At 35.0% G+C, this 12,406-nt stretch overlaps 1 long non-coding RNA gene across 1 annotated transcript; it reads left to right on the top strand.

The window, feature by feature from the left end:
• Nucleotides 1-116: 116 nt before the first annotated feature.
• LOC111325921 (uncharacterized) lies at nt 117-9,653 on the top strand. The gene is made up of 3 exons (XR_002694396.2): nt 117-349; nt 4,212-4,333; nt 8,816-9,653. It is a non-coding gene; the product is annotated as an uncharacterized LOC111325921 (long non-coding RNA).
• The last annotated feature ends 2,753 nt before the right edge of the window (nt 9,654-12,406 follow it).

Below are 12,406 nucleotides of genomic sequence, written 5' to 3' on the forward strand. Positions count from 1 at the left end.
CCTTCCCATTTCGTTATGTAATTGAATAACATTCAGTGACCAACGAGCAATTCGATCCTTTTCGGTCGGTCGTCGGAAAACTCATTTGAATTACAATTAGTTCTTAGAATTTATTATTCATGTTTACGATCAGTCTTTCACGTGGAAAGAGCGTAAGAAGTTCAAGAAATTGCAGTGTCTTTGGCAGCTTCCCCATGGCCACAAAACATATCACTTCTACGTCATAACCTTAGATATTCTCCGTTCATTCAAGTCCAGCGTGTGTTTCTTCGAAGTTGCTGATTAGGGTAGCTCAACTGATTTGACGTCGAGGATTGATTAACGTCATTTAGTCACAAGTTTTCTTGAGGTAAATATCACACGTATGAAAGCATATTTGACTGAAATACAGTGCCCGTATCTCTCGCCTTTGCCCTCGAAAATAAGATCAAATTGGGGAGTAAGATACAAAAAGGAAATGTGTGCATGCCAAGCACGATACAGAGTAAGACAATCCCTCAACTGCAGCCGCCATGACAGTTCTCATTGCACCACGTGATATACTAGTGACGATGATCAGTTCTTCCTTTGTAATAAGTTTATTATCAGCATTACCTGATAAGCTAAGATTAATGGCCGAATTTGGCCCTTTTAGGAATGAGATAAGACATCTAAGTAATTTGTAATTTTATATCATCATTTATATTTAGGCTTATCTTATTTTTAAACTCTGTAATTTATATTCATATATTTTGCCTCGGTATATTAGCATCTCTAATGCTAGAGGCCTAACAAGCCTCATTTTCGTCCGAGTTTAAATAAAGTCATCCTCATCATTGATAGCTTATGTAATAATTTTTCGCTTATCATTTTATACTCGTTTTTATTCTACATGCAGTCAGTTATGCACGCAGTCGGTCACACTTAGGATGGTTGTAAACGCGCTTGTTGCTTCTCTAACACCCAACCACAGATGCAAACCAAAATGAGTGATCGTGAAAAACGCTGTCACGTAGACTTGTTTTAAGAAAACAGGAATTAAGTCAACAATTATAAAATGATGTGAATGGCAAACATTCCTTTTTTTATATGAATAATGAATGATGTTTAGAACTATTTAGTCCTTCTTTGACATAAAGAAGAGAAGCGGTAATGATGATGATGAGTTGCCAATAATGGGAGCCTCGTGTTTGCGCAAAGGTTTCTGGGATCGCCACCGGGCAAACACTGCTGGCTTTCAGAAGGGAATATGTAGCGAAAAGTTATTTTGACGTCTTAAGAGAATTTGGGAGAGATAGAAACGCTCTTTCTTCGCCTTTTTTTTTTATCATAAAATGGATTAAGGCAATGTTGATACGAAACAATTGCAAGTTCTTTTTTTCAACTTCAAATATGTAATAGAATAAAGCGATAAAATTCTCTCGCGTTCAACTGTTACGTTGGTTTTTCGCGCACTTTTAGGATTATCTTACATTCGATTATTACATTGATATCTCGCGCACTTTTAGAGTTATCTTGCATTCGATTGTTACGTTAACGTCTCGTGTACCTTTGGATTATCTTACATTCGTTTGTTACGTTAATATCTCGCACACTTTTAAGATCATCTTGCATTCGATTGTTACGTTAATATCTCGAGCACTAGTCTTTTAGAATTATCTTACATTCGATTGTTACGTTAATATCTCGCGCACTTTTAGGATTATCTTACATTCGATTGTTACGTTAATATCTCGCACACTTTTAAGACCATCTTACATTCGATTGTTACGTTGATATCTCGCACACTTTTAAGACCATCTTACATTCGATTGTTACGTTAATATCTCGCACACTTTTAAGACCATCTTACATTCGATTGTTACGTTAATATCTCGCGCACTTTTAGGATTATCTTACATTCGACTGTTACGTTAATATCTCGCGCACTTTTATGATTATCTTACATTCGATTGTTACGTTAATATCTCGTGCACTTTTAGGATTATCTTACATTCGATTGTTACATTAATATCTCGCCCACTTTTAAGATTTATCTTACATTCGATTGTTGCGTTGATATCTCGCGCACTTTTATGATTATCTTACATTGGATTGTTGCGTTAATATCTCGCGCACTTTTAGGATTATCTTACATTCGATTGTTACGTTAATATCTTGCGCACTTTTAAGATCATCTTGCATTCGATTGTTACGTTAATATCTCGCGCACTTTTAGGATTATCTTACATTCGATTGTTACGTTAATATCTCGTGCACTTTTAGGATTATCTTACATTCGTTTGTTACGTTAATATCTCGCCCACTTTTAAGATTATCTTACATTTGATTTTTACGTTAATATCTCGCGCACTTTTAGAATTGTCTTACATTCGATCGTTGCGTTGAGCTAGCAACACACTTGATGATTTTAGACGCCGATCGCGACGATTTCTACAAGAGATAAAATTCGCCTCGATCGGTGAACAAAATCGTTGTGTGTGTCTGCGGCCTCAGTATCTCGTAGACTTGTAGGGATATCTTACATTTCATTGCTAAATCGGTATCTCGCGCATTGTTAAGATTTAGTTTTTTACATTCGAATTTTACATTAACATCTCGCGCACTGTAAGTATTATCTTACCGGCTCGACCGTTGCGCTACTACCTTGCCAATTTGAGGTTTATTTTACATTGAATTTTTTACGTTCGTTTATCTCGCACTTTTAGGATTGACTTACACTCGAATGTTACGTTAGTATGTGGCGCACTTTTAGGATTATCTAACTTTGAATTGTTACAATAGTATCTTCCGTTCTTTTTGCATTATCTTAAATTGGACTGTTACGTAACTACATCGTGCATATTTTGGATTGTCTTACATTTGATTGTTAGGTTGGTATCTCGCGCAGTTTTTGAATTACATTGCATTCAAATCTAACGTTAGTCTCTCGCGCACAATGGATTATCTAGTATTCAATTTTTGCATTAGTTTCTCACGCATTTTCAGTATTATCTTAAATTGGAATTTACGTAAGTATCTCGCGCACTTTTAGGATAAAATTTTATTTGAATAATACGTTTGATTTTCGCCCATAGGTCTCTCGTGCATTTAAGAAAGATTAAATAACATTGGATGTTTAGGTTAGGATATCGCATACTTTTTTGATTATTTTACATTGCATTTTTACGTCAGTATCTCGCGCATTTTGTTGAATTACCTTACATTCGATTGTTGCAATAGTATGTCGGGCATTATTAGGATCATCTTACTTTGGATTTGTACGTCATTATCTCGCGCATCTTCTATGATTATCTAACTCTGGATTGTACCTTCAGTGTCTCGCGCACTTTTTGGATTATCTTACATTGGACGGTTACAATAATATTTCGCGCTCTATTTATATTATTTCATATTTGATTGATGCGTTAACACCCTGCGCATTTTTAGGGTTATCTTATAGAGGATAGTAATCTTATTATCTCGTGCTTTTTAAGGACTATCTTACATTGGATTGGTACCTTAGCATTTCGCGCATTCTAAGGATTCCCTTCCATTGGACTAACTTAGGTACGTTAACGTACATCGTTACGTTAATATCTCGCGCATCTTTAGGATTATCTTACACTGGATTGTTAGGTTAGCATATCGCCCACTTTTAGGTAGTATCTTGCGTTGCATTGTTGCGTTAGTATCTCGCGCATTTTCGGATTATCTTACATTCGATTGTTACAATAGTATCTCGCACATTTTCCGGATCGTCTTACTTTGAATTGTTACGTTAGTATCTCGTGTATTTTCTGGGATTATCGTACTTTGAATTATTACTTCAGTACTCGCGCACTTTTTGAATTCTCTAACGCTGGATTGGTACGTTAGTATCTCGTGCAGTAAGTCTGGTCTGCATTGAACGCTAAAACTAGTCAGAGTCAGAAGTTATGGAAAATAGAAAAAAAAAGTCTACGTAGAAATTAACTTTTTTTTATTATTTCTTGGATTTGTTATAATTGAAGTGGTTTCCAACAGCAGACAGTACAGACCAGTTGCTTGTCTAATGATCCTTCAACTTGACACCACCTAAAGTGGCAAGATAATTGGTTTCTTTCAACTAGGTAGATAATGTGAGTTGGCCACCGTAAAGAGTTTCTGAATTTGGGCTATTAGCACTCAAACAACACCGGCAGTACTAGTTTAAACATACTATATCTTATCTTATGAAACGAAAACTAACCATGTGTGTTTGATTTTATTAGTCACTTTTTTTCCTATATTGGATTTGCAAAGTCGAAAGGATAAAATAAAAACAAGGACTCAAAGAGGATTGGATCTTTGGAATGGGAAATATACAGAAGAATGAAGAAGAAACCTGCTAAATGTAAGTTGTTTGAATTATTGTTTTGCAAGTATTTCAAAGCAATCTATTACAGTAGGAATTTCGAGAACGTCGCCAAAATATGTATTATTCCGATAATGCCATCGTGTTTCCTTGTCTTGTTTTTGTTCGTCTTAGTCTTAAAGAACACTAGACTATTGCAAAAACGCAAAGATGTTTTTCAAAACTATTGAAAGCTACGTTTTTCAATGTAAGAAAGATTTCAAAGGAAATAATAAAGATAGAAAGAGAAAGACAAATCTAAAGAAAGGCATTTGTATGATTAAAAAATTACCTATTACCTTTTCCAGTGAAGAACAAAAGACAGCCCAAACAAATTGAGCGGTTGAAACCAGTTAAAAGGTCCGTTGATTCTCGAATGAAACACGTTCTTGCAAGAGATAAGTTGCTAAGTCTCCTAAATATTCTTAATAAGTTAGACATTAAAGACTATGGGAAAATATTCAGCTAACTCCAAAAATTTACTTTTTTAACTATAATAAGTCGAATCGAAGGGTCTATGTAATTCCATGTTGAAATAACGCCTTTCGAAATGAGAAATTATGTTCAAAACATTAACGTTAAACAAAGTTAGTAAGTAGTTTGAAAACGATAATTAAAAGAACCCAGTTATCGATCAATTTAGGATATTAATTGACTATCATTTTTTTAAAAATCAATTGCACATAAGTTACTTTCTAAGGGATAAAATTCGACTCCTACGTATCTATTGTTTCATTAAATGTATCCATCGCCAAAGGAAACTTCTAATGCTATGGTTTTATGCCTCTTTGGAAGTAGGTCTTCTAAGATAATTTTCCTAACCGTAGCTTCTAGCAGTGAAAGCTTGTAATGTTAACAATCGTAATTTGGACAGCAGTACGGAGATTAGCCTTTTTACACCCATGTTGCCATAGATAACTTTTTAATTTAGAAAAGATATTTGCAATTGGTTTTACCTATGTGAGAAATATTTACCAAGTGGAAAATTGTTTTTTTTGTCAATTGAGCAGACAGCCTTTTATATTTCTCGAGGAAAGTGAGCGAACATTATGGGTGTATTTAATTTAGGAGAAGGTGTTGTTTAGTATTTGTCAATCGTTGATTTTGAATTTCACTTTTTTAAGTGAGACAAAATTTTTCAATCAAGGAAGACAAGTTCTGAATTTGAATAGGAGACTACTTAAGTCGTTAGTTATTTAACGATAAAGACCCGAAAAAATTGCTACTTTTTTTTTTTATCTCAAAAATCATATTCAACATTTTATAGTGAGAATTTTGATACAAGGTATCGAGGATACCATTTGCACATTATCTGATTTCCAAGGGATAGAACCAATGCAATGAATAACTCATCGAAGAAAGTTTCAGCAGGCGAAAAGTGTCGAAGGAAAATTTTTAACTGAAGTTAGTAAAGCTAAGTAATTTACTCGATTTTCAATGTTTTGCTTGTGGTAGTACCTCGACTAGTTTCCTTATTTACCAATGAAATTACTTAAGTATGTGTTTATATAAATCTCTAAGGTCCCTGACAAACTAAAGCTTTTCAGAAACCTATTTTGGAAGGGTACAAAGTATCAATCTCATTCATATCTGCAAGCTAAAGGAGCTAAGATAGAACGGCGGCTATTACGTTGGGAACTATTTCTTTACATTTCTACAACTTGAAAAAGAGTCATTCACTAAAAATTCATGTGGTATCAAAAGGGGTAAAGCTACTTGCTCTGCAAAAGAAGTTCTTAAAAGAGAGATAACGATGTGTTTGTTCACGGATAGTACTTTTTTCCTATAAAATTAAAACCATCGATTTAATGTTTCAAATTAAAAAGCAAAATTCAGGTTATCCTCTTTTACGTTTAAGATGCTCAATATCTATAAAATAAACAAATTACACCATGGAAAATGCTTTGTACGATTTTATTCACTCGTTGAGAAGTATCAGAAAACGAACGAGTGAGTTTTCTGATACTCCTCAACGAGTGAATAAGAATTGTACGCGCGCATTTTCCATGAAGTAATCTCTTTATTACTTCTACAAGGGTCTCCTGGCGATCTAATCTTTTTTTTTTTTTACAATATCCATCTAGGAAGGGCCAAAAATATTACCGAAAGTTACCTTTATAAGAATGCTTAAGGATAGTAGACCAACAATTAACAGAGTAGACGAGTGAGATCGTAACCTGTTGATGCAAAATTGTACATACTAAGGCAGTCGCGTTTTTTTGTGTCAGGGATATATTTCTAAGCTTTTCAGAACGAGGTCGTACCATGGAAAATGTTTTTTGTCGCTCGTAAGTTGTTCATCGACAGAAACAGAGGATGTTAATGTTAAAAATTGTGCAGCAAAGTCAAGGTACTCCTCTCCTAATTCAGGTTGCCACGTGATTGAACAAAAATTCTAGATCAGCGGATTGTCCTCAGTAAAAGAGGATATTCTTTCATCAGCAAAGAAATAGGTTTTGAACTGAAAAGAATAGTTCTCAAATTTACTGAGACCTTTAAACAGAAAAATTTCACCAAAAGAGAAATTATTTTGTAACTGTAAAGTAGTTCTAAGCAATTTTAAAACAGTTTCAGTTTGACAATTGAAAAATGTGTTGCAAAAAATTATGAACTATAGCTAGTTGACAAATGAAAAACTTCGATCATCAACTCAAACAATTTCGATATTTTTTACTTTATTTTAAAGATTAGATTCACTCCAAGGCAGCTTCCATGTAAAGCAATGGATCATCATCAAAGAGTTTTTAGAAGCGAGGGTTCAGAAAGAGTTCTATGCGTGTATGAAAAACTTCTTAAGGTTGTCTAATACTTTTTCTCGAACAGATAACTATGCTGTTCTTTCTACTTTATAGCATCAGTACACATGAACTAAGCTGATACTGATTTTTTAAAAGTTACGTACCAAAATGGAAGCTATCTTCCTGATCATTTGATAAATTTTGATGGAAGCTTAATGGAGAAATACTGAACTTAGTAGGAAAAGATGTGGCTTACCCTACAGAGGAAATGCTTCCATTAGTGAACGTTTTTGTTAAGTCAAGAAGTACAATAACTCAAAGGAAATTTGGCTAACAAATAGTGTATTTACCAATATAGAGAGATCATAATGGAATCAACTGGATAATGGAACAGCTGTTTTTTAAAAACGGGAAATTGATTCAGAATGAAAAAGACAAATAATTGTGATCCGTGACAAATTTAGACAAGTTGGGAATAAGTGAAAAACTCAGACAATTCACCTTAAAACCATACAGATTGTTTTTACGGAATTGAATTCCATGATACACATATTTTTAAACAAAAGGGAACCCAAGGAAAAAAACCTGAACGTGCGTTTATGGGAGAAAGTTTTGGTTTCTAGTTACAAAATCAGCTTCCTTCTCATCGAGTTTTGTGTGCACTGTGCTACATCGTTTTAAGTCTTTTATATGACAGTCTTACTGGAGAGCCTTCGATGTGTTCTTTTACAACTGTAGCTGTGTAAAAGAAAAAAGAGGCGATAAATTTGTGTCAATCTGTGTAGATCGAAAATAGTAACCATTTTAAACATAATCATCATTTTGTCCAACGAAACGGTAATGCTTAACTACGAATAAAAATTTAAAAGCAAAAGTTTGCTACAGATCGAGGGAAAAATTTTCAAATTTTAACACAAACTAAAAGTGTATCAATATTTTCTAACACATATAGAACAAACATCTACAAGATATTACAACTGCTTCATTTCAAACAAGCCAATTGAATATTGAAGTAAAGTTGAGATTATCTTATTGATGGTATCCAATTTCCTAAGAATGGAATTTGACTCTTACTACTGATAAAGTTGAAAATTATATGTCCATCAGAGAAATCTGAAACAAAAGAAACGTCTCCATGAAAAAGATTGTGAATGCCTTTAAAAGAGGAAATGCTCTACAAGTTTGATGTTTATTGTAGATTATATTTTTTCGTCAGGGTTTTCTTCTTTTTCTCTGTATTTGGCATTACTGATGTTTTTGTGGTATTGCACATTACCTGGCTCGTTCGACGACCATACCTACTGATCGTCGTTTAAATTTAAGTTGAAAGTTTGCATTTTTTTATCTTTAATCTTTAAAGGAGCAGGAATTTATTTGATTTTAAGAGCTTCGAGAATTTTTTTCTGAAGAAGTAATTTTTCGGATAAAAATATTCGGAGCTCCTAAAATTAAATGAATTAAGAAAACCGACCAACGGGGCCTTAGGCCCCCAGGAGTTGCTTTAACAACTTAAATCAAACGACGGCGGGATACGGCCGTCGTTCGATTTGAGTTGTTAAATGTGCACTACCGCTAGACCACAGAGGTTTTGGTGAGAAATCTCGGCAAAAATACCCTAGAATTAGGTTGGCTCCCTTTGTTCCTAGAAATAATAGATTGGAAATTGTGATTGATCCTGATCATCCTCCTTCTGAGATGTGTGGGTCTATTGTGTTCACCTTGCATTCTTGCTTTCTTTTTGCAGGTTGCTGGAATTTCATTATTGAAGAAGGAAACGAGAGAAGTCTCTGTCTATTTTTTATCTAAGCCAATAACAAGAACTGTCAAGTGAAGTAAGAATTTTTTTACGTCTTCGTAGCAGCGAGAGTAGTTTTGAAATTTTATTCAAGTGTTACTTTACCTATTAAGAGTCGTAAAATGTTGCCCATACCAAACCTTTTAAGTGAATAAGTCTTACTTTATTGGGGGGAATTTTCGTTGAGAAGGCAGAATGTCGTAGAAAACTTTCTTTGTTTGGAGTGGTTTAAAAATTTATCGTAAACGTGCCGCTGAAAAATCGCTCAAAAAGTTGTGAAAATTCTGAAATAGTAGACGTCAAAAAGTCATTCGGCAAGAATTTTGAAATTTGTAAGTGCGAGTTGAAAGTCTTCAAGAATATGTTTAGCTTAGCAGTTATGATGCAAGTGAATGGTCATTCTAAAATCTGTCAAAGTCTAGCAGTAGTAATGCAAGTAAATGTCTTAAACATCTGTCAAACTAGCAGTGCAACTAAAGAGTCGTTTCGAAATCTATCACAATCTAGTCATAGCAGTGAAACTAAAACGTCATCTTCAAAATGTAGCAATGCGAGTGAAAAGTCGTTGTGAAATCAGTCAAAATGCAGCTGAAAATTCGATCAAAAATTCTCAACTGCATAAGTAGTGTAATGAGAAAAGATCTTCAAAAATCTGTCAAAGTCTAGCAGTAGTAGTGCAAGTAAAAAAGTCGTTAAAAATCTATGAAAGTCGTGCAGAAGTAATACAATTGAAACGTTGTTATAAGACTTCTACTAGTAGAATAAAGTCGTTTTAAAATTTGCCAAAGTGACATGTTGTTTTAATTTCATGAAAGCTACAGTGACAATACACGATAAGATGAAAGTCGACATCTCAAACTTTTGAGACATTTACAAATAAAAATATATTGACTCTATGTTAATTTTGCTTTACACGGTTTTCTTGGTCTCTTGTGTAACCCTACACTACAAGGATTTACTTCATTAGCCCCATTTGCATAGTTTAATTTTTGATCTTGAGTGGCAAGAGACATTTGGGCTGGAAAAATCTTACCTTGAAAAGTCAAATAATATATTCAGTGGAATGCAATACGATTATGAAATGGCAGATGAAATTTTTTTTTGGACAAAGGTAGAAAATAAAAAAAATTTATTCCCACCCAGGTGAGACAGGTTCTGAACGAACCTATTGTTTCAATTAACAATGGTAGCGAACCTACTTCTAATGAAAATTTGCCGTGTCCTCTTACCAAAAGCCTCTGTGGTCTAGCGGTAGTGCACATTTAACAATTCAAATTAAGCGGCGGATGTATCCCCCAGCCGTCGTTTAATTTAATTGTTAAAGCACATCTGAGGGGTTCCGGCCCCGTCGGTCACTTTTCTTTCTCTTTTTAATCTTTAAAGGAGGAGAGTTATTTTTAATTTTAAGATCTCCAAGAATTTATTTCTGGGATTTTTTTCCGAGAAAAGAAAAATTCCCAGAAAGAAATTCTTGGAGATCTTAAAATTAAAAGATTCTGCTTTAAAGAGTAAATCAACAACCTACAATAAGCAACAGCGGGGTAATAGAGCCGTCTTGTCGAGTGCCGCGTACGATTATAGGATACAGACCGGAAACTAAACTTATTCCTTAGATAGCCTGGATAGCAGTTAAAAAAAAACAAGTTTTTACAAAAGAAACTCCAGTGGTCCAGAGACCGGCTTGTAAGGTAACTCGGCAAACCCAGAGCACAAAAGCGAAAGTGTCTAAAAGTTTTAACTGCCTGGATAGCAGTTAAAAAAAACAAGTTTTTACAAAAAAAAACTCCAGTGGTCCAGAGACTGGCTTGTAAGGTAACTCGGCAAACCCAGAGCACAAAAGCGAAAGTGTCTGAAAGTGTCTGAAAGTGTGAAAGTTTTAACTGCCTGGATAGCAGTTAAAAAAACACAAGTTTTTACAAAAAAAACTCCAGTGGTCCAGAGACTGGCTTGTAAGGTAACTCGGCAAACCCAGAGCACAAAAGCGAAAGTGTCTTGCTTAACTGTGAACGAGATGACAAAGACAACTTACAGATAAGAATGTTTCTCTAGTATCTTTCAGAAGACTGACAGAATAAAAATCTGAGACGAAGTTATCAAAAATTCTGTAAATTATTTATGAAGGAGATAGGTTTTGACTAGACCTTCGAAGTAGAGAGTACTGCGCAGTCTCTTACCAACAGTATCTCCACACTTGGGCTCCTAAGCCTGACATAAGGAAGCAGTTGTCTTAAAAATACTATTAGAAGTTGTTACGAGCGCAGAAACCGCCAGAATACGTCGAGTTTCTGTGCGAAGAAGCGAAACACTTCAACTCCTTCAACCACATTGCACGCTGACCTAAGGTGTGAGACGAACATGAATAAATAATTAGTTTTTGATGCAAGTTTTATCTCGCCCTTTGCTCCCTACACTTATAAATCACAACAAGTTCCAAAGCTTTCATATTTTCCCCAACGGTTTTTTGATAGGACTACATTTAAGAATGAAGGAAGGAAGGGAATACGTTAACCGTAACTTATTCCACGTTTAAGGATATCCCGCCATTCACCCGCACCATCATCCCATCACATAGGGTCACCTTGTGAAACTCAAGGTATTTCGGACCTCGCTTGCTTCGCAAATTTAGCGGCTCCGATCCGGTCAAATGCTCTCCTTTCGAATAAGCAAAATTTTTTTCAAAAGTTCCCACGTCGTTATTTCTGCAAGTAAATTACGTACCGAAGACGGCACTGTTAAATTATTTTGAGATGTTCATCATCTTTTGTGTGTCGCGACAAGAACTGAAAAAAATTTATCTTCGGATCTATGGGGCATAATTCACTGATTCAAACATTACAATGCTCTCTCTTGAGAAGAAAATCCTTCAAATTATCACGATGCTCCGTCAAGTCATTTCACTAAGGTAAAGCTATGTTTTTTTCACGCGCCATCCTGAAACAAAACAACACGTAGCACCGCGAAACAGTATGATCACGGGCTAATTCCGAGTAACATTCGAAGTAATCCGAAGAAATCGTCGCCAAGTGTTGAAATATCGAAGATGTTCCGAAACAAACAAAAGCCAAGATCACGGAATATTGGGCAAAACTTGGCAGACTTCGTTCTGGGCTGAGAAGTCTTTCCTCTTCTATTGTGGGCCAATGGTGTCCAAAATCGGCCATTAGTGTCCAAAATCGCAAAGCGGCTAGAAGATTCGAACATTGCAAGTCCTTGTTGATTGATCAAACAGATAAAAGCCGTGTCTGATGAAAATGAAAGAAATGCATTTAAAGTAAATGCGTCCACATGGATAGCTTCTTTAAGAAGTGTCCGAATCGTCGAGTTTAACGAGCCCGGCAAATGAGGTTGTGCTAATGTCCTCTTTTACATCGCCTCTATCAGTTTTAGGTATGACTCATTTCCTTTATTCTTGACCAGAAACGCTCTATTACACTCTCAGTCAGACAAACCTGTCTTTCCTGTCTTTTTTATTTATTTTTTCCCATATTGTCATCATTTTCGTCGCCCTTTTTCGTTTTGCTTTTTATTAATTTTTTTTTT

The sequence above is a fragment of the Stylophora pistillata genome, chromosome 8 (genome assembly GCF_964205215.1).
Source record: "Stylophora pistillata chromosome 8, jaStyPist1.2, whole genome shotgun sequence".
Classification (NCBI taxonomy): domain Eukaryota; kingdom Metazoa; phylum Cnidaria; class Anthozoa; order Scleractinia; family Pocilloporidae; genus Stylophora; species Stylophora pistillata.